Here is a 23,479-nt window from a genome sequence, read left to right as displayed (position 1 = left end):
TTCTTAAACATAATTTACATTTTACTATTGAAGAGAAATGGGATTGAACCTGACAGTATAGCTCTGTGCATTGCAACAGCCCTAGAGAATCCAATCCCAGCAATGAAAGTGAGCTAAACTATGAGACAAACAAACCTTCACTTCTCTCATTGTTCTACTGTTTAAAGCTAATTGACAATATGAAATCATACTATACTTGTTATCATATAAATCATAGCAGTCACATTGTATGTGCTTTCATTACATAATTCATTGAATCCAGAGACATTATTCAGTATTCTTTTCTAATACTTGTAATAAAAAAAAAAATCAGCCTGTTGGGGCTGAAGTGAAGGCTCCACTAGTAAAGGAGCAGAATTTGGTTTCTAGCACCCATGCCTGGCAGCTTCAGATCACCTGTAACTCCAGCTCTAGGGTATCCAATACCCTCTTCTGAATTCTATGGGTTCCTACACTCATGAGCACATAACCCCACTCAGATACACACATAATTTAAAGGTAATAAAAATAAATCTTTTAAAAAATCAGCTTCTGGCCCCCAAAGCCAAATTGCCAGCACCCCACTTCCCCACCCATTAGCTGCTGCCTGCTATGTCAGTGTGCTTTTCTAATGTTCTCCCCAAATTGTCTACCTCCCACCATGGGTGATCTGATTACAGAGGATAATGAGACAGAGGAAAAACAGCAGATATTTTAAATCCACAAATAAGCCAAATTCCATTTGAGTAAGTCGTTGCCTGGCCCATTTCTAGCTGCCCGACTCACTGCAGAGGAATTCCTAGATGTTCTGGTCATACGTACATAGAGATGAAAGGCTACAGAGAAACAAAGGGGAAAGCCAAAATGCCCATAAGCCCCAGTGGAACGTGGAGGGGTTATCATTATTAAAAGGATCTTTTTGTAAACACCAATTATTTATGACAATTTATAACTATTATCTGAAGTATAGAGAATAAATGTATACAGAAAGTAATAAAATACCTTTCGAGGTGCTGGAGATATGACTCAGTAAGCATAAGAACACTTATTGCACTTGCAGAGAACCCGTTTTTTTTTTTACTTATTTGTTTTATTTACATTTCAAATGGTATCCCCTTTCCTCACAACCCCTCTGAAAATCCTCTATCCCCTCCCCTCCCCTCCCTCTGCTTGCCAACATCCCCCACCCCTGGCATTCCCCTACACTGGGGCATCAATCTTCACAGGACCAATGGCCTCTCCTCTCATTGATGTCTGAAAGGTCATCCTCTGCTACATATGTAGCTGGAGACATGGGTCCCTCCATGTGAACTCTTTGGTTGATGGTTTAGTCCCTGGGAGTTCTGAGAATACTGGTTGGTTCATATTATTTTTCCTCCTGTGGGGTTGCAAACCTCTTCAGATCCTTGAGTCCTTTCTCTAGCTCCTCCATTGGAGACCCTATGCTCAGTCTATTGGTTGGCTGTGAGCCATGTGGTATTTTGATCCACCTTACTAGGATCAAAGTATCCACACTTTGGTCTTCCTTCTTCTTGAGCTTCATGTGTTCTGTGAGTTGTATCTTGGGTATTCAGAGCTTTGGGACTAATATCCACTTATCAGCAAGTGCATAGTGTGTGTGTTCTTTTTGATTGGGTTACCTCACTCAAGATATTTTCTAGCTCCATCCATTTGCCTAAGAATTTCATGAATTCATTGTTTGTAATATCCAATTAGTACTATACCACTCCTGGACATATACCCAGAAGATGCTCCAACATGTAATAATGACACGTGCTCCACCATATTCATAACAGCCTTATTTATAATAGCTAGAAGCTGGAAAGAACCCAGATGTCCCTCAAAAGAGGAATGGATACAGAAAATTAGTACACTTACACAACGGAGAACCCAAGTTTGATTCCTGTCACCCACTGAGGCAGCTCTGTAACTTCAGCTTTGGGAGCAATTTGACAACTCTGTCTTCAGAGGGAACAACCTGCATACATATGCACATAAGATGCACACACACATACACACTAACACACATCTGCACACACACAGACACACACATGCACATGCACACACACACACACACACACACAATTTAAAATAGAAACTTAAAATGATTTTCTAAAAGACTGCCTGAAATGCGGTCATCAGCTCAAAAGGCAGTCTGGGCTGACAGATTTTGCAAAATCTCCAAAATCTAACGGGGAGCCAAATGCCTCCCAAAGATTTTTATAGTCACTCAAGCATATCTGAATTTATTTTTGAGCTCAGATTTGTTGTTGTAGATGTGAACTTGCAACCATTAGGAATAGTCCAGAAATAAACAATCTAGTGCTCCATTTCAGAATCATAAGGGAACATCACGATTTTCAGAAATACACAATCCAGTGCCTCACTTTAGAATCAGAAGAGGACATCATGGTTTTCACTCCACTTCACCACCCTTTTTGTCTTCGGCCTAATATGGATATAAAATGTATCTGGCATGACTGTTTCCAGTGCTCCCGGGGCTTGCCAGAATGCTTAGACCTTTGCACAATGAGCCCTTTATTACAGTCAATATAAAAAGCTGTAGCATTCTAAGCAGCTCATCACATTCTTTCTCCTGACCCTTGGACACACAGCGTATTTTAATGTATAGTACATATTTAACTATGTTTTCAAAGTGGTAAATTTGTTTTGAAGAGTTCTTAGTGATTGCACATTGCTGGAGTGGTTAACCAGACATGTTAAATTTTTTTATCTCTTTGACACTTAAAGAGAACACTGTCCTTACCCAAATCTTGTAATATAGACATTGTAATATTAAGAAGAATAATTTTCGTTAATCTGCACTGTATAGCTTGTATATTCTGACTCTGAAAGGTGGTAACTGATTTTTACATTGTGTGAAGATAGGAGGTAGCAACCAGAAGAGATGCATGGCGGGCACATCTTCCAGCAGAGGATGCAGCAGGCAGCATGTCCAAGGGCATGACAGACATGTCTCCTGGCAGAGTGCATAGAAGGCACAAGTTGCAGGGCCACAAAGGGTCTGAGAGTCATTGGTGGGGATGGCAGTGCCAGAGTATGCAAAGATTTACAGGACCAAGTTAGCCTTTTGGTCGTTTCTGAAGGCCCAAGTGGGAACCTAAAAAGCCTCATGTAGGAAGGGCAGTGTGGTCACATGTTCCTCTTGCACCGGCTTTCTGTGATGAATGGGTTGAACTGCAATGAGGAAAAAGTGGAGGGTCTAATTAGGAAACTATTTTAAATATCCAAGCAAGCACAGAGGCTGGTGGGGGCTGGGGTGGGGAGGTAGAGTGGGGCTGGGCTGGGAGGGTGGGGCAGGTACAGGAAAGTGATGGCAGAGCAGGCAGAGGTTTGAAATGGATTGTGTGGACTCTGGGAACTGGGCAGAGAAGCACATATGCATGCCTGTGTAGCATTAGGACCTCTCATCCCCCAGCTCGCCTCTTCCTAAGTGTTGCTGCTGCAAATAGCCTCACCTGTCAGGACACCAGTTGCTGCTTCCAGCAGATCCTTAGGGACGCTACATCCCACTTTCAGATAAGCAAAAGTACGAGGAAAATAGCAGGCACTCCTACTGGAACTATGTTCTCACTTTGATTTCATTTTTCTTTACTAAAAGAAGTGCATTGGGGTCGGGCATAATTTACACGGGTAATTACAGCACTTAGAAGAGGGAGACCTGGGGATCAGGAGTTCAACGTCAAGTCAGCTACATCGTAACTCCCAGGTCAGCCTGGACTGCGTGAAAACTTATCTCAAAATACCAAAAGTAAATAACAAATAGTAAATAAAGTAGATTATGACCATTTATGATTATATTGAAGGTTCTGTATACAAATATAACCTCAAAACTACCTTTAAGATGTTTTTTATTACAATTTTATCTTTACTAATATAGTTTTGAGACTGGAGAGCTGTCATAGAAATTAAGGAGCTACTTTAGTCCCCTGCTCCTACTTGGGTGGCTCACAACTGCCTCCAGCCTCAGGGCAGCCAACACCTTATGCTGGCCTCTTGGCACACACACACACACACACACACACATTCAAACACACACACATTTATTAAAACAAATTTGAACCATTTTTTTTATATCTTGCTAGCATGGTATTGTTTATCCTGTTTTAATTTTTTGCTTTAATTTTAGGAAGTGATCGATAGATTGTACTATTGCTAAAATTTATTCTTGAAGCCAGTGCTCTGCTCTTCCAGGCTCAGTTCTTGTGATTCACACTTTGTCTGGAGTTTCTCTGGGTAGCCTCCTATGTCCGTTCTGCTCTGCCTCACTTCCACTCAGTCCTTCACTCACAGATTTATCTGTCTGCATTTACCAGCCAGAAAGCAGACATCATTGTGATTTTCCAAAGCTACCGGGAGTATTGTTTCCATATCTGCTCATTAGCTTTTAAGATGGTGTGCTGATTTGGATAAAAGAATAGCGTGAGCTTAGAGATAAATGTAGCGGCTTCTCGTGGGTCCGCATGCTGCAAAGTCCTGGCATGTTTCCTGGAGGGATGCTAAGGCTGTGGCCAAAGACATGCTTCCGGCATGTTTCTTCCTTCATTCTCCTAAAGATAGAGCCTAATTTCCGGGACTCTCTGCCAAAGACATTTACATGTGTTAAATGTTGTTCCAATTTTAAATAGTTTATGTGAATAATTTTCACCTTAAATGCACTATTTCGGCTAGAAAAGAGTGGAGAATATTCTTTAATTGCCTGTTGTGCTTTAGAGGAAAATGTGGCAGAAATGAAGATTTTTATAAAATAGATTTTATTATTTTTTATAAACATCTTATCCTTATAATCTTGCCTTTTCAATTCTTGACTATTGGGATGTCCCTCCTTTCCTTTCATGTATTTCAGAGATTGTTATTCACATGCAAATTCTTTTTTAGAAATCCTTACAGTCCTGGTTTATTTGTTTGTTTGTTTGTTTGTTTGTTTCCTCTCTCAGTTCTCTATAGTTTCTCTATAGTCACATAGCAATCTCACTTCAATAGTATGCTGACTCTAACCTAGGACATAGACTTGAAGAAAATCTTAAATTCAATTTGTTATACTGACTTCAGTTTGTATATGGAAGTAGATCTAGTATGACATAAATATGGCACTAGCCTGAAGACAAATTCTGAGGTGTTACTAAGCATTCTGGACAGGTATTTGCATATTTTACTTAACTCCAACTGGGCACTTGTCTCTGTGTTGTACAAAGAGCCATTGGACCTGGAGAACTGGATGAGCAGGTGGCTCCTGCTCTGCCAGGGACCCAGGAACTCTTCCCAGAACCCACGCTGGATGTCGCAGAGTCACTTGTAGTTCCAACTCAATGTGATCTACAAGTACCATAACACAGAGATGCACAAAAATAGAAATAAACTGTCTAAATGAAAAGAAAAAGATCCTGTGACTGTCCAATAAAGTCACTTGTGCAGAGGGACCCCAGAGTCAAGGGGTTGCTGCCTTTGAGGCTCGTTACTGTACAGGTCAGCATCACACTTCTTTCTGCCACCTGGCACAGAAGAGGGAAGTTCCCACTTCCTGAGAACAGGATTACCGAAGAGAAGCTTTCACCTTCCAAGCACCTAGACTTCTGCCACAGGACCTTTGTCAACAACCAAAGAGTCAGGTGTACCTTCTCCAGCAAGGGTGAAGCCCCAGCTCTGTGGATGGGCTCCGAGGCTGGGGAGCACTGTGTGCTTCTCTCCGTATGGCCTTCCCACACCTGCCTTGATCCTGTTTTCCCCCCTGGAACATGATCTTTTTATAGCAATGATGGTGATTAGATCCTGTCCCTTTTAGACACTCTTAGTCATGTTCTGGACTCCTAACCAATGTCTCTACCTCAAAATAGAATGGAAATTCAGTTTCTTGGCCTGTGGCTTTACTGTTCATTTTTCGAGAATGGGATGAAGCTTTCCTGATCTTTGAGATCCCATATCAGGCCCTGATGGCAATGCTGCTGTGCATTAATGGATATCTGTTCTCATGTCACTCAAGAACAGAAAATTAGCATATGGAGTCAGATCGTTGGATCTAGAAACAACAGTGTTCTTTCTAGCTAAACAGCTACAGTAGATACGCTATCAAAGAACAATGGTTATCTTACTGTAAAATAAAAATTTGCTTCTAATCTGGATGTGATGGTACACATCTTTAATCCCAAGACTCAGGAGACAGAGACAGGGGGATCTCTGTGAGTTGGAGGCCATTATGGTCTACAGAATGAGGTTCAGGACTGCCAGAGCTACACAGAGAAACCCTGTCTCAAAACAAAAAACAAAAAACAAAACAGAGAGAGAGAGAGAGAGAGAGAGAGAGAGAGAGAGAGAGAGAGAGAGATTGCTTCTAAGCCCTAATATATATTAGCAATTTATTATGGCCCTAAGAATTCCAAGTCATTTGACTATTTATCATTTTTATTTTCAACCTTCTCCTCATGGTCCTATTATAGCATCCTTTCATGGACTTAAGGCCCACCCCTCGTATCTGTCATCAGCTTCAGGCAGATAAATCTGCCATCATCTTTTTCAGAACGTAAAAGTTTCATGGACTTCACACCCTTTTCCCAGACTTCTCAGTCATTCTACTCCAGTGTAGCCTATATTCTGTGGAAGCCACAAGCTGAAGCAGTGTATCGAATGTAGAAACAATGCTTTGGGCAGTGACGAGGTGTCCGTTAAGTGTAATTGCATTTCCTTATTAGCAAGACTTTTATAATAAGACTAGTCTGGGAATTAAATAAGATAAAGTATTTCATTTTGATAGTATTTAGAAAGTGCTTGGCATGCTAAGCATGCAATAAATATTTTTAATCATTACTAATTAGCAAATTTTCTATCTTAATATACTATACTATATGCCAGCCACTTTTTATTTTAAAGCTGTACTTTTTCTCATTAATTAATGTGATATATACTTTAGTCTTTAGACACAATACATCAGCGTGTCTAATCCTCATCAAATCTGTTTCACACATTCAGCAATGGATATTCCCAGCACTGGGATAGATAGTAGAGATGCAGCAACAGCTAGGCAAAGCCTCTGAAGTCAGCAATTCTCCACAAGCCAGGAAAACTGACAGTATCACACTGATTACAGTATGATACAAGGGGACTGCGGGACGAATGAGCAGAAAGAAAAGATACAGAACATTGGTTGTCCTCCGGAAAAGTGATAGTAAGGTTGACACCTGATGGTGACTCAGGCTTGGCCAGATAGTGAAACACAAGAACAAAAGCAGAGAGATTGCTACCAGAAGAAAAGGCATGTGACTTATGAGAAAGTGAGAAGAAACGCTACTTATTGATGAACTGACAGAGACTCCACCGGGAAGGAGAGCAGATAGGAGAAAGGGAGGCCCAAAGGTGTGGGAGTTTAGAGAGCCTTTGTCCTGCAGTCACCCACTGCTAGATCATTGGCGATTCTCGTCAATGATCCATTATCTAAGCTCAGCTCTATATGAATAGGCCCACCCCCTTGCTATTATTTCCTTATATATCTGACCATGCGTGTGCTCACTTTCTATCCTCACGTCCTGTTATCAAATCTAGAATACATTTACTGAGTCACTGTCTTCTCCACTATCTGTTCATCCATTCCATGTCCAAATGTTTACTGCTTTGAAAAATACATTGGATGCCAAGCACCCAAATGCTGTGAAGACCTACTGATGCCTCCCCTGATGCAAGCTTTTCTGCTTTTCCTTCTCCCCTTGTCCTCTAGCATGTCTAGACTGCAGCTCTTGCCGTTTGCATAACGCATGCGCAGTAGCTAAGTTAGTACAGGAGTCTGCGCCTAGGTGACCTCTGTTCTGTAGACTGAATGCCAGTTGTGCTTGTTTTCAGCTAAGTTCCCACTCACACATGAATCTAGGAGCTCAAAGTACTTAGTAAGTGTTCAAATACTAAATGTGGTCTCTGCCACTGCTCAAGAGTAACCTTAGTTCAATAGTTCTCAATGACCCTGTTGGACAGACAAACAATTAAACTACTTGCTTCCAAGTCATTAAACTTGTATCTAATACAATTTTTCTTAAAAGTCACTATGTCTTGCAGGATTCCTTGCTTAGCTGAAAATATAACAAATGATATGCAATCAAAGTAACAGAGCACCTAAGAGTGGGTGATGCGTAAAAGAAAACCATTACTTTGGTCCAAAATAAAAAAAAAATGCAGGATCCAAGAGCATGATGCCCACATCTGCTCTTACATGGCTGTGGGCTGTTTGCCTGTGACTTTAATGTCTCAGTGTAACTGTGACAAGTATAAGACAAAATGTAGGCTAGACTTTACCAGTTGGTGGATCACAGCAAGTCTGTGTCTTGTCTTTCCCTCCCCCTCCCCCCTCCCTCTCCCTCCTCTTCCCTCCCTCTCCATCTCTCCCTCACCTCTCTCTCTTTCTCTCTCTCTCTCTCTCTCTCTCTCTCTCTCTCTCTCATATCTCTCTCTCCCCCTCTCTCCTTCACTTCTTTAGTTTTGGAGTTCACTGCATGAACTTATGATTAGTATTTTTTTAGCAATTGCCTAGGCATTCTCTTCTTGCTTCTGGTAGGTTCTATAAGTCATAGTAAGCTTTATAGTTCAATCCTGATTGTGTCCACAGTGAATGGGATACTGGAGGCTTAATTCTCTCCAGTGTACTCATCTACATGATAAAAGGAAAAGAAAAAGCCACTTAAAAATGAGGACTTCTTTTAATGCCACAGAGGAATCCATGCTGAAATAGCAGGCAGTTTTGAGATGGAGACGGGAGGTCTGTGTCTTCTGCGGCCTTGTTCTGCTCTGCCTGGCTGCTCCGTACCCATGGGAGCTCAGCCGCTTGGGCTCACTAGACATCAAATGGACTATTTTGAGGGATGCTCTCTCTTGCCCATCACAGACAGTGTGATAAAACCAACATTCAGAGTCTTTGAGAGGAAATGCTTGGAGGGTGAAGGCTTCTCAGGGAACTGTGGGTTTATTTATAGGTTGATTTTCTCATAATGCACCTGGTCACCTTCTTGAGATTTCTCATCCATAATTGGCCCGCCAGTCTCCCAGTAGGTTCACTGATAGCCTCAAATAGCTGGTAGGACAGAGCCTGGTCAAAGGGAAGGCTAAGGGTTTTCATGTTGGGCTGCCCATCTTTCTTTTCTGTTTTATTTGCTTTCTACCTCTAAGCCAATTCGTGTTCTTAGAGCACTGACCAGCTATTGAGTGACACTTGACCACCAGGTACAGTGCATTCATGATCCACATGAATCTCCAGATTACTCCGAGCAATCACTAAGAAGAATGAGCAAATGTGTTTCAAGGAAAGAAACAACAGAGTCCACGCTCTGGGCCACCATGCCATCCTTCCTCAGCGCCCAGGGCATTCCAGGCTCCCAGGGAATCTTTCATATGAGCTGAAAGAAAGCTGGACTATGAAAGCTTCCTCAAATAGCACCATACTCTGAATCTGCAAACAAACTCTGGAACTTATATCAATATAGCATAATCCATTTTCCCTTTGGTACAGGGGAGAGATGGGCATTACCCAGGTTTAACTGAGATCATTCCAGTCTCTGGGGCTAATTTACCTCTCCCAAGATTCCCCGGCCTAAAATGTACATTCTCTATTTCAGCCAATGTAGTTAAAGGCATAGATAAATAACTTTGTGTGTGTGTGTGCGTGTGTGTGTGTGTGTGTGTGTGTGTGTGTGTGTGTGTGTGTGTATAAAAGCTATTGCTGGCAGAGGAAACGCTTAACAAGCAGACTGAATATTTTGTCCATTCTTCCGTCAAGTTATTCATATATTTATACTTCATAGCCAGAAGTGTTATAAATTTTGGTATTACATAGATTTAGACACTTTTCTACAAATATACAAATTAAATAATTCATTTTCTGCCAGTTACCATTAATAGCAAATTATTTTTCTGGAAGTTGTGTTTCCCAAGTATATTTTTAACCAAAGAACTGGATGTGTGGGCTGGAGAGATGGCTCAGTGGTTAAGAGCACCGACTGCTCTTTCAAAGGTCCTGAGTTCAATTCCCAGCAACCACATGGTGGCTAACAACTATCTGTAATGGGATCCTGTGCTCTCTTCTGGTGTATGTGAAGATAGCTACAGTGTACTCATATACACAAAATAAATAAATAATTCTTTAAAAAAAAAGAATTGGATGTGTGTAGGAAAGATCAAAGATAAGTACTTACACACACTGTACTAGGTTGGGGAGGTAGAGACAGAGGATCTCTGGGGCATGCTGACAAACCAGCTTAGCTTGCTCTTCAAATTCCAGGCTAGAGTCAGAATCAAAAGTAAACAAAGGTGGATGGCACTAAGGAATGATCCCAAGATTGTCCTTTCACCCCTACATAACTGTGCACACATGTGCACGTGTACTGTACTGGCTGGTTTTGTGTGTCGACTTGATACAAGTTAGAATCATCAGAAAGGAAGGAGCCTCGGTTAAGAAAATATCTCCATAAAATCCAGCTATTGTGAGTGGTGGCGTCCCTGAGCTGACAGCCTGAGTAAGTCATGGGAGTGAGCAAGTAAGCAGCCCCCATCCACAGCCTGCACATAGCCCTGCCTCCGGGTGCAGCACCCATCCACGGCCTGCACATAGCCCTGCCTCCGGGTGCAGCACCCATCCACGGCCTGCACATAGCCCCGCCTCCAGGTGCAGCCCCCATCCACGGCCTGCACATCAAACCCTGCCTCCAGGTGCAGCCCTGCTCAACTTCCTGTCCTGACTTCCTGCAGTGTTGAACTATAATCTAGAAGTGCAAGTCAAATAAATCCTTTCCTCTCCAACTTGCTTTTAGGTCATGGTGTTTCATTGCAGCAAGAGAAACCTAAGACATGCACCTACACATACGGATCTATATACATATAACACACATGTATATACACAAACATACTGAGAAACATTTATTTTGTTGTAGTGTGAAAAAATCTTACAACCCTGCCATTACAGAGATTGACCTTGACAAAAATACTCATTTACACAAAGAAGTCAGTAGCTTCATTTTGTCATTTTTCTTAAACTTGTCAACTCTTTTTACATTTCGAATGAGCAAATTAGGTGGCTTTGCATGTACACACATATGTGTAATTACACTTGCAAACATGTATTACTCACACATGCGAGTCAACTTGTTGAAGAATTGAATATCTGATTTGTTCTTGGAAATAATTCTTCCAATTAGAATTCTGCCACTAGAAAATTCTTACAGTTTTCTTTTAAGTTCCTTTTGTGCAGAAAGTACCCTTTCTTGTTTCTTGCATTTCGTGACATACTTCAGTCACGAAGTTTACTCACAGATTTTACTGCTCCTTATAGTGTTACTAAAGTAGGCCCAGGCACAGACTGGCAGCCTCTCCAAGGTGTAGTTCATCATTTGTTGAAATGATTCATCTTGGTTAAGCCAGCAATGTTGGGGGTCGCTTGGAATTTTTTCTTCTGCACATAACTGTGCTAGGAATCACACTGCAAGAAGAGGAGGGCCTTTCTTATTTAAATATTTAAGATGTGTACTGTGTTTCCTCTTCCCTTGAAAGCATTAGGTGCTGCAAGGCTAGAGATGGGCTGCTGGTCAGTACTACCCCCTTCCTGAAGGTCTAGCTCAGGAACCAAGGTTGCTCACTTTCTGCTGTCTCACTGAGGTCATCCCAGCCCTGTCAGAACACAAAGAGAAGGGAAGGCCTCTAATAGTGTGGCTACTGTCTGTTTCCTTCAAAGGAGCTTTATTAACAGTCTGTGGAATCTTAAAGAGTATATAGGAATTTTATATGCATTGCATTTCCTGGTTCTGAATCTTGAATAAAGCAAATAAGATTCTACTAGTTGTTAAAAAAATCTATTTTTAAAAAGTACTATAACACAGCGATCTTACAGTGTAGTGAAATAAGGCCAATTATATTCTGTATAATCGTTCTATATTTGCTTGCTTTACTCAATATTATTTTAATCCCAGCCACTGGAATCAGATATTTAAAGGCATCATTATATGAACACTGTATTCTTGTCTTAGCTTCATTAAATCTTTGTATATTTTCTAGATATGAGCACATTTTTAGTACTAAGAATACTTGTCAAGAATTTAGAGCTAAATCAATCATGGTGATATACAACTGACATCGTGGAATGAGAGAAGCTATTGCAGGAGGACCACAAATTCTAGACCAGCCTGGGCCACATAAAAAATGCACTACATGCCACCTGTCTTTAATTTTTTTTACTTAGAAAATCTTGAAAAAAATAAAATGTATTGTAAATCAGTAAATTTCCTTCCAATGTCAAAACAGAAAGGACCCCAAATGATTCCCATGAGAGTGGCAAAGTATTTTGTCTCCTTTAATACTTTACGTAAATGTTTGTATTATACTACTCGTGATGTTTTAAAAAGGAAGAAAAATGTGACAAGTCTTTGAAGTATTAGGCAATTAAATTTTTTAGAAAAATATTCCCATAACTTCAAACGAGTGTAGTAACTTTCACATGTTTCTGACTGAAGGGAAGACATGACCATAGCAAAGTGAGGAGCTGTCCTTCAGAAGTCCCCCCAGGGACCATTGTAGTTTCTGAATTTAATGGACATGATAATGCTATTTGATTGTGACGGTGTGGAGAACACAGTACGTGAATCTGAATGGACACCGTGTGGAATTCCTTTCTTCCAGCTACTGCAGGAGCCGTGTTCTCTGCAATTGATTTATATATTTGATTATATCTGTGATTATATCTGTGAACCACTATCCACAAAGAATAACACTTCTGCCTAGTTATTTATTTTTTTAACCATGCTCATAATAATTAAAATCAAAAGTTCATATTAAAATGAATGAAAGGAACTTAAGGATAGGAGGCAGGTGACTTTGGAACCCCAAATTGGTTTCTTTTCTCCTTCGGGACTCCCAAGGTACATGTTGAGGAGCATAAAAGAAACAAGTGAGGTGGCTCAAGACCAAACTAAAGCTAGAAAGCTTAGGGCGCATCCCATGGGATAGGAGTTGGGAGCGCGTGGGGAGGCAGCGGGGGACGTCTGGACACTAAACAGAGGCAGGAGGACAGCTGAGCAGAGGTGACTCAGCACAGTCAAAACAGCACAGTCAAGCAAACCTAGAACTGTGACTTCTCACTGATTGTAGCCAACTTGGGTTCAGACTTTACACTTATGAAATGCATTAGGACAGCTGTCTAGGGCGGTGTGTAGGACCCTTGCTCACCATACGCAAACCTCCCTCAGGAGCACCCAACCTAAAACAGACCTGGCATGTTTAGCAAGTTGCACCAAGCCATTTCTGCAAAGCTCACTGTGTTCTTTTCTAAGTGCAGGAAGGAGATAAACAAGTCTTGGCATCTTAACAGCAGCCTGTGCTTCTCAGTGAAGTGACTGGAGTTTAGTGAGTTATGGGGCATGCTCCATTGTGCTGGGACCTAGAGCTGTCTATTGGCAGTTCAAGATGGCAGTCTGTTCTGGTGGTTGGCTGAGGTGCCTAGAGTATCTGAGTTAGCACAGTAAGTGGATTGTTGAAGTCTGTTAGTATGTTAGTGTCCACTATTCTCTTTAATTTTAATTTAATTTATTATTTTCAAGAGAGAGCACAAGAAGGACAGGCAAGAGAGACAGTATGTGTGCTCTATGGCATGCATGTGAGTTCCAAAGGACAGTTTCCTGGGGTTAGTTCTTTCCTTCCACCAATAGTTCCAGAGATTGAAAATAGGCCACCAGGCTGAGATGACAGCACATTCACCTGCTGAGCCATCTCACTGACCCTCAGGACTAACTATTATGATTGTTCTTCTTAACCTATTCCACATTCATGTCTGAGTGTGTGTGTGTGTGTGTGTGTGTGTGTGTGTGTGTGTATGCGTGTGTATGTGTGTATGAGTGTGATTGTATGTGAAAGTGTGTGTATGAGTGTGTATGTGTGCATGGGTGTGAGTGTATGAATATGTTTGAGTCTATATGAGTAGGTAGTATGTGTATATGAGTGTACGTATGTGTATGTGTGTGTTAATATGTGTGTATAAGTGTGATTATGTGTGAAAATGTGTATATAAGTGTGTATGTGTATGAATGTATGTGTGTGTATGAGTATGTGTATGAGTGTGTGAGTGTGTATGTGTATGCAAGTTCATAAACACCATATTTGAGAATGTAATATCTAATGCCTTCTAAAGCAACACTGTTGAAGATAAAATTGAGGAATATACTCAATTCTAAGAATTTCTAGTTGCTATATCTTAAATAAAGCAAAATAAGTGAAATTAATTTAAATAATATACTTTATCTAGCAAAATATGTCAAATATCATTTTTAACATATACAGGATATACAGAGTTACCAATGAAAGTTGTTCTTGTTCAATGCTGTATCAGTGAGACTAGACACAGATTTTACACTGAGGGCATGTCTCAATTCACACTGCCCGCCTTTCAGCCACCCAAGAGCTGTGTGGGTTCATCTACATAGATCACGGCTAGGTCTTAGCACAGAGATGCCTCATGTGAATTGCTACCTTCTGACATTTCAGCTCTTCAACTGCGTTTGTTTCATTTTACAGACTAAAACCATGTGTGCAGTCTAACTCTAATACAGACTATAAGTCACACAAATGCACACACATATAAAAATGCTCACACAAAATTCAAATGTAGCTATTGATGACCTGTATATTTCCTTCTAAATTAAAAATAAAAATAAAATGAAGTATTCCCTTCTTCTGATGCTTTCTGAAAGCATGGATGAGTTCTCCAAGGTCTTAAGTGGTTGGCGTTGTCAGAGCCCCTGAGTCGCAGCTCTGGAAGGCTGCGATGCCCATGGTAATCATTTAACAGAACGCCAGTAATGGCTACCTACCACATCTGAAAAGCTGACCTCGTAATAATAGCCACATTCTCTTGTTGTTTCTTCTGACATACTCTCAACCCAAAAATTGTTTTCAAAATGAAAAGATAACCAAGTACTTTTGGTTTGTTAAATTATCCTTTAGTACCAATGAGGGCAAAACATGAAAGAAATGAATCTTCAATGGGAAGCATCCTTGAATGTTGACATTTGAGCTACGAGCAGTAATAGTTGGAGATAGTAATCTAAGATGACAAGGGTCTCTAAATGAGCAGGGGTAAAGGTCCCTGCATCACTGTATTACTGAACTAATTTAAGTTCAATTTAATTTTTGAAACCTGAGAAATTTATTTCATTTCTAGCACACTAAAACTATTTTTGCTGAAATGAAACTTTGTAACAAAGAATCTAAGATCCTCTCCATTAATTAGTAAGTGCCAGGATACCATTTAATACTTAAAACAGGGATCAAGTTAACAGATACCGACCGCTAGTCGGTGAGTAAGTTGATCATTGGCACTGATCTCATCGGCTTACATAAAACTCGGTTTGCACTTTCCAGCAGGGTGAGGTACTGCTGGCCCTGCGGTCCAGCTCAGCCAGCGCGTGCTCTTAGAATCTTCTCTGCCTGGCGGCAATATTTCAGGGAAGACATTTCTGATGAGTTAGTCCATGAACTTAGAAAACAAAAGTGGCTGAGGTTACCTTATTATAGGGTCAGGCCCTGATCACTTCTGCTCCCTAAACCTAGTGTAACACACAGCAGGTCCATGATAGAAGACTAAAGGAGGCACTAAAATGAGGTATATTGTGTGTATTATTAGCTTTAACTTCCGAGAAATATTTCCCATCATTGACTACACAAGGATTTGTAAACTCAACAAGCAAGGGCCAAAGTGTCAAGTTTATATTCAGCACAGTAGGAGACAGATCTATCTCCCTGGTTCTAGTACTCTCAGAGGAAATGTCAGACAAAAGTTTGAGTCTGGGTCAGATAAGACAATCCCAAGAGTTGATGTTTAATCTGCTCTTCATCTAATTATAATGCTGATAACCACATCGTTGCCTCTTCATCTCAACAAATGGTATTATAAACATTAGCAGTCACAGCTACCATTACCATGTGATCACTTTTCATCTTGCAAAACAATTCAGTGATGAAAGCCTGGTTTCGAGGTGCAGTAGTAGAGAAATGTTGGTTGGGGTGATAGGTCACTTGTTCAAAATAAATAGCAATTAAATCAATGAGAAGTCACCAATGAGTGGCTCGGTCCTACCTCAGAGCAGCCACTCAACCACCCACATATGTCCCTTCCTGCTCGGTCCTACCTCAGAGCAGCCACTCAACCACCCACATATGTCCCTTCCTGCTCGGTCCTACCTCAGAGCAGCCACTCAACCACCCACATATGTCCCTTCCTGCTCGGTCCTACCTCAGAGCAGCCACTCAACCACCCACATATGTCCCTCCCTGCTAAAGCAATGCTTTTCCAAGGGAAGTCTCCAAGAGTCATTCATGGTTACTGGACACTGGAACTATTTTAATAATAAGCAAATCTAGTTTTCCTTTTTTACTATATGGACATGGTCTCAATGGCATGAGAGTATTAGTGAGTAAAAGTCTTGGAACCGTATTATAGATTAAGGTGTCACAGTCTCTATGGATAGTCGCTATAACCTTTACTACTGTGAATATAAAGAGGAAAAAGGTAAGCTGCAGCAAAACTGATGCCTTGCTCCGTATTGCAACTTTAATGCCTAGCTTTTGATCACTGAGAGGAAATGTGAAGTGGGCACGAAATACTCTCAAATATGTTGAGATATCATCTTTATATTCAAGTATAATTGCTGTGGCATGAGTTATGCCAGATACTTCTTACATAGAAAACATGTTTACTTCAAAGACCAACTGGCCGACTGACTATGATTATTCAAATATGGAAATCTAACAAATACTTTATTGAAATAATTGAAGTAAGTTCAATACTTCAGGGAAAAATTTTCTGCCAATGATGAAATTCAAACCTTCCGTGGATTGTAGAAGTTTGGGGAGAAGCTTGCATCTGCTGCTCTAAGGTTGACAGCTTCCCAATTCTGGGAATTCTTTTCTATTGAAAGGGATGATGATATTAACAAAAACAATTTTTATTGTTGAAAATGAACTGTATCAGCATTTAGAATATTTGTAGTGCTGAGAGAACCAATATTTTCCGAGAGGAAATGCATTATCTTATATAATCTTACACAGGCTAAAAATCTATACAAACCATGTCACCCACCATAGATTTTGTATAATAAATGAGTCACTCAGTCTTTCCACTGCTCTTAGATTGCATACTATGACTAACTCAAGAAACAATCTGTTATTGAGTTTCTATGTGTGTTATATCAAAGTCAATGAATGGTGGTCAACCCAGAGTCACACAGACAGCCGGAATTAAACTCAGAGGAAGTCGTAAATGATAGAGAGTGGTTTGTATCAAAGAAGGAGGGTCTGACAGGGGTCAGAGGGAGATGGGGTTGGTAGTCAGAATGCTGTATGCACATGCATGAAACTGTGAAAGAACAAAGTTTATTCATAAGGCAAACATGCCTCTGTCGTAGTTTAAAAGGATGTGATTTTTTTGTTCTGGGTTACTTTCCTCGTGGCTGTAATCAAATACCCGACAAGAAGCAATTTAGAGAGAGAAGGGCTTGTTGTAGAGCACAGCTTGAGGGACTATTAGACCATAGCAGGGAAAGATGGTTACAAGAGTAGGAAGTTAACTCTACTCCACACCTTACTTCTTCACCACAAGAAACATCCTGAGCTTCCATCAGCGCAGACATTTAAAAGTCCAACTACCTCTTATTGCATTTTTCTGAAAATTATTATTGCACTATACACAAAATAATTGTGGCTATTTTATAAGTGAATTTCTAGGGAAACATTTTTGATTTACACATTTTAATATAGAATAAGATAAATATTGATAGCTATAACAACCATTTTCTGAAGTTCCTTACGTCTCCAGAACAAAATGTTTGAGAATCCTTGGCATTACCTTCCTTAATTCCAGAATAGCAAAGCAGTTTACTGACATAAATAAAAGGGAAATTTTTCTCTTCCTTCCTTAAAGGGACGATTTCCTCTAACTCACATGAAAATTGTAGCCCAAACCCTTATTTCCCATTAGGTGAGGGACTGAGACACACGATACATGTTAGGCCACTAGTCCAACCAGGAGTATTCTTCTCCTTCAGGCATGAGCTAAGCATGACCCAAGAATCGATGCTTTTGCATTCTGGGACTTCCTCAAAAAAGTACTTCCTTGTGTAAAAAAAAAAAATGCCTACCCATATTCTGCACATAAATACATTTCTCCTTATGAATACAGATACAAGTTACAAGGAACATGAGAATCTGGTTTTCAAGCCACAAAAATTGCTTCAAATAACCGCTCCATTTGTGAATTCATGTGATTTTATGAGGAAGGGCTTCGTGGTGGAGTTTTATGCAGATCATGAAGAATAATGTTCATAGCTACATGGGTTCAGCATAAGCTTAATTCAGAGCATTTGCAGGACATAGCCTCATGAGCATGGGAGCATTTGCTTTTCTCCCCAATCCTTCCTTAATGCCTCCACTATAACTGACAAAACATTTTAGGAAATAATTTCTATTTTAAATTTTGCTTTATATTTTTATAACCAACTTTGTCTTTTTCCCACCCTTTCTCTCTCCTTCCATCCTCCCCTTCCTCCCTACCTTCTTTTCTTCCTTCTTTCTTCCTTGGTTTCTAATTGTTTTGACAGTTATACAATAGTAAAGTCAAAACATAGTTGCAGGTCAAGTTTGGCTAATCTCTTAGAAGTATGTTGTAGACTTCTCTGTCAGATGAACAGACATAAACTCTGAGTGAGACTTGAAGGTCATCTTTTACCAGGAGATTTCAATAAAATCCGTGTTGTGCCTGTATGTGGCTAATTAAAAAAATGTCTTCTAAAAAATTAATTAGACTAATCTTTGACACACTGGTACTTAATGTTCACAATCCAACTTAATTTTCTTTGGATCAATTTGAGAAGTACTGAGCGGCAAGAGACAAAAGGCTGAGGTTGGATAATTTTTTTCCTACTCAAGATAAAGTGTATTAATCTTTTCTCTTGGCCTGGAATTAATTTCAGCATGGGGGTGTTTTAAGGCCTAATGAGTTCCTCACTATGGGAAGCTTTTGCTGGTACACAGCTCTAGTTTCACATTGTCATCCATAAAAGATTTTAATCTTAAGAAAATTTAAGATACATAAATCTGATACTTAGCGAGCAAATGAGACTTTCATTAGTTTTACACTCATGTTTTCCTTAAAGACACAGAAGGCTAGAGAGATGACTCAGCAGTTACTATAACTTGCTATGCAATCATGAGGACCAGAGGTCAGATCTCAACACCTGCGTAACAAGCTGGGCTTCCCTACAGATGAGGGAGGGAGGATCATTGGGGCTTGGTGGCTTCCAGAAGGACAAGAAGGGCCTGATAAGGGATTCTTTCTTCCAGCTTCCACCCCATCAAATCAGTACAGGGACCCCTCCCATACAGTACCTACACACATAATTCAGACACATTCGAATAAACAGATAGATAAACATCTGTTTTAAAGAAGAAAAATGGGGCAATCAGTGTTTTTCATAATTTTTTGGGTGGGGAAGGCCCCCATCTTTTTTGGTGTGTTGATGTTTTGGCATAGATAAGATTTGAACTCTAGAACTTACCACTGCAAAATAAGCACCACTATCACAGTAAAATAAGGGCCTTCTGCCCTGCCTTCTGGTGGATTTAAAGTTGATGATGACTTTAGCTATATATCTACTCACTGATTTGTTTGTTCATGTAGCAACTGTTTCTACAAGCCTAGCATGCATGAGCTGTTGTTCTGTGCATGTGAGCTGTTATAGTGAACAAATTCCTTATCTTTGTCAGGCATACCTTTACTGTGAAGAGACAATGAATAAATAGTTCATCAGACAAAGGGGGATGCTACACTGGAAAACATTGAGAAGTAAAGAGCAAGAGAGTATGATTTTAGGTAGAAGGCTCAATAGGACATGGGCATGAATAATGTGGTTCCATCTCATGATTGTCTATGTCCTATTAAGATAGAGGGGACCTCTTGTTGCAATCATGTGTAATGTGTGTAATGAATTCATGATTTTTGACAAATTCAATGAAATCTCTGGTTTAACTAATATCTACCTATCTATCTCTCTTCCTTTCTTTCTTCCTTTCTTTCTTTCTTTTTCTTACTTTTAAATTCAAACTGCACATGCTACTATTTCAGTTAATTCCTTTAGTAAACAAAAATTTGCCTCCTTCAGGTTTTTTCAACACCACAGGCCATCAAAAGTTAACAAAGTATTTCTCTGGTGGCAGGCTGTGGTAAGATACTGACTTCTATTTCCAACCTGAACCCTGGCTAGAAGTTTCCCAGGAAGCTAAGTAAAGAGATAGTACTCATTTTATTGTATGCATGTGTGAGTGTGCCTGAGTGAATGTACACCACATGTGTGCAGATGCCATGGAGTTTAGAAAAGGGTAGAGGACCCCATGGGGGCTTGAGTTATAGAGGGTGTAAGCTGCTAGATGCGGATGCTGGAACCTAAATTCAGGGCCTCTACATGACCGGTAAATGCTCTCTCAACTTCCGAACCATCTCTCCAGCCCAAGAGATGATATTTTTATTTGATGTCCTAACACTAAAATTTAACTTCTACTCACACAAGAAATTCTGAGTTTCTGAGTTAGGCAACCTAGAATTTAAGTTAGCTGACCTATAATTTAAATAAAAATATAAAGAGAGAAAGTTATCATTTTCTGTTTCCACCTACTGCTCTTGTGGGAATGATGCTTTTCAGTGTCCTGTAGGCCGTAGCAGACCAAAGAATAGGATTGATGACTGTAATTCACAGTGACTTGGGAGGCAGCCACTTTCAGGTTCAGGAGTGAAGAGAATTGTCTGTATCCCATTCTGCACATGCTGGGTGTGCCACAGGGACCAGAAGTCAGCAATACAAAAGATGGATGTCCCCGTACATTAGACACTGGTATGTAATCGCTGTCCATGAGATGCAGGTGGAAGCAGGAGCACTTTCTCTGTGGAGGAAGAATGAAAGACCCTAAAGCCATCTTAGAATCAGCATATCATCCAAAGTAGGATTTTTATTAAAGCTGTAAATCTCAGTCAGAGTAAGCCACCTGGGAGATACTTCTACACAGTGACTCCATGAATGAATGCAGTCTGGTCTCTGAGTCTGCTGCAATCAGAGGTGACCAAGGACCAAGGCAAAGACAAACAGGCAAAGTCCTGAGACTAAGAGTAACAGGGAGAAACCGGACCCCAAGAAGTCATTAAGGACTGACTCTTTATCATCAGTTAAAGCTATGCATAAACTCATGCATCTGTGTGGACTATGTGATCATGTATGTATGTATGTATGTATGTATGCATGCATGCATAATACAGAAAACACAAGAGTGTGTTCTAAGTGCCTATTTCCTCCTCCTATGGTTTGCAACAGTATTTTTAATAAGGTCAGGGATAATATTTTATGGTGTAGCTAATTTCCAAATACATGAAAATTATTAGTGTACCAGAATACCAATTTTTCAAAACATAATTATGGCATGTACTTTAAGAAATCAAACCAAAAAATAGCAAATTAGTTCAACTGTAATGACACGTTTCATTCCAATAATGCCAGAGTGTGGATTCCTAGAATGTACTACAGGGCAGGGATGGTGCATGCTGACGGATTCAGGGGTTAATTGCCCTATGAGGAGTTATCTTCTACTAATAAATCTAAAGAACCAATAAGGAAGGCTGAGAATTCAAATTAGAGGAAAGAAAAGTTATGGTTAGATAGTTTTCGATGTGGATCCAAAATCAAAAGGCATCTGAAGTCAGGCCGGAAAGTTCAAATCACTGTAGTGGGCATTTTAGATAACCGGGGTGATGGACGTTCAAGAGGAAAGTCAAGGATCGATTGGCACTGGGGAGGGGGCTCCCAGCATTCTCTGGGATCCTTGCTTCCCTTCCCTTTCCATCCCCACTCTCTTAGACACTGTCTGTGGCTCTCTTCAGTCACTTGCTTTATCCCAATATTTGGATCACAGAGCTCTAGGTTTCTGCTTCTCCAACCATCAGGACCTAGAATAATACTGTCAGCTATGGGAAGGGAGAAGAAAGAGATGCTGGAAATGAGTGCAGAAGAATATTGGAAAAGAGGTATTGACAGAGACGTAGTGTAGCTGGGGCGCTCCCGAGGCAAGGCTCCGGGCCTTAGACACTGGATGCCCCTTTCTCTTTCTAATCTGTAAATTCTCTCAGCAAGAAAAATTACTGAAAAACATTCACGTTTCAGAAACGTGAACTATTTACTATTTATATGTGATTATTCCATATTACAATAACCATATGGATTGTTAAATAACTTTAGGCTCCCTTTGCTATATCATCAGCTTCTATGGTGTATCTATTTAAAACTGCTGGAGTTTACGCTCTCACAGAACATGTTATTCTGAGACATCTGACCTCTCCTTAATTTCCTTGGCTTTAGTTGAAATTATGATGGTGCAATATTCTAGAAAATTGCCTATTCAGAAAACAGAAGAATTCATGTTCTCTCATTTCTCATTCTTAATCAACTGAAAATAAAGGGCTATATTAAGAACCCGTGGTCGTTGCTAACCAGCTGCTTCATCCTCATGGTGACTTCATGCCTGCAGGCCTGGCCATCTTCCTCTGTCAAAGATCTTCTAGAATAAAAGTCCATTTGTCTTGGGGTAAATGAAATCTGAGCTTCTGAATAGTGTATTCCAAGTTGTTGATGATCTAGCAGGGTTTGTAAGGGACTGTGTATTCTAGAACTTCCACCCAGGCCTCCGTTTCTGTAATGAGCATGTTAATGTAAATGGATCAATACAGGTATGGGTTTTTTTTTCATTACAGATAAATAGGATTTACAAGCCCCTGGAAGCACTTGAGAAGTCTTCAAATGCCACAATCAACTGCTATTTCAAAGAAAACAAAATAGATGGTTCTGGAAAGTCCATGCTGTTTCTTCACTGAATTTTAGGTGAGTGCTTAAGACAAAGATGTTAATCTAATCTTCCAAGATGTGCTTTTCCTTTTTGCATAAGAATGGGGTTAAAAGAGTATCAATAAATTTCATTCAGGGGTACAATCATGGAGTCCCCAATTGAAGACTTCATTTCTTCACTTTTGCTTTCGTTCTATTAACAGAAACTATCCGAATTTATGCAGGAGATGACTTGTGTTGGAAACAAAAACCCATGTACTTTATTCTATTCTAAAAGCTATCTAAAACTTTTAGATAAAGAAAATATATTTAATATCAGAGTATTAAGTCAGAATGAGGTAGCAGATAACCAGGTCATAATGACACAAACCAAAGGGAAAGTGGATGGTGGTTAGATTCGTTTCCTAGCGTGACAATGTGTGAGGGAAGCAATTTCAGAAGCTTCCTGTTGGGGAATTTTATAATGTCTAACTTAGAAGTATGGAGCAATTAAGGTCAGGTACACTAAATATTACTATGCTACAAGCAGTGAGACACACATATACATATACATACGCATACACATACACACACACACATACACATACACACACACA

General features: G+C 40.1%; 1 protein-coding gene across 1 annotated transcript in view; it reads left to right on the top strand.

Annotated features, from left to right (window-relative positions):
* Dtna (dystrobrevin alpha) overlaps positions 1-23,479 on the top strand; it is a 250,751-nt gene that overhangs the window by 37,985 nt on the left and 189,287 nt on the right. Inside the window, exon 2 of the mRNA XM_052155755.1 lies at positions 22,793-22,919. The gene's annotated coding sequence lies outside the window, so the exon portion shown is untranslated. The remainder of the gene's footprint in view (positions 1-22,792; positions 22,920-23,479) is intronic.

This window comes from Apodemus sylvaticus, chromosome 13 (assembly GCF_947179515.1).
Source record: "Apodemus sylvaticus chromosome 13, mApoSyl1.1, whole genome shotgun sequence".
NCBI classification, from domain to species: Eukaryota; Metazoa; Chordata; class Mammalia; order Rodentia; family Muridae; genus Apodemus; species Apodemus sylvaticus.
Note: the sequence above shows the minus strand (reverse complement) of the source record. Positions and strands in the feature narration are given on the sequence as shown.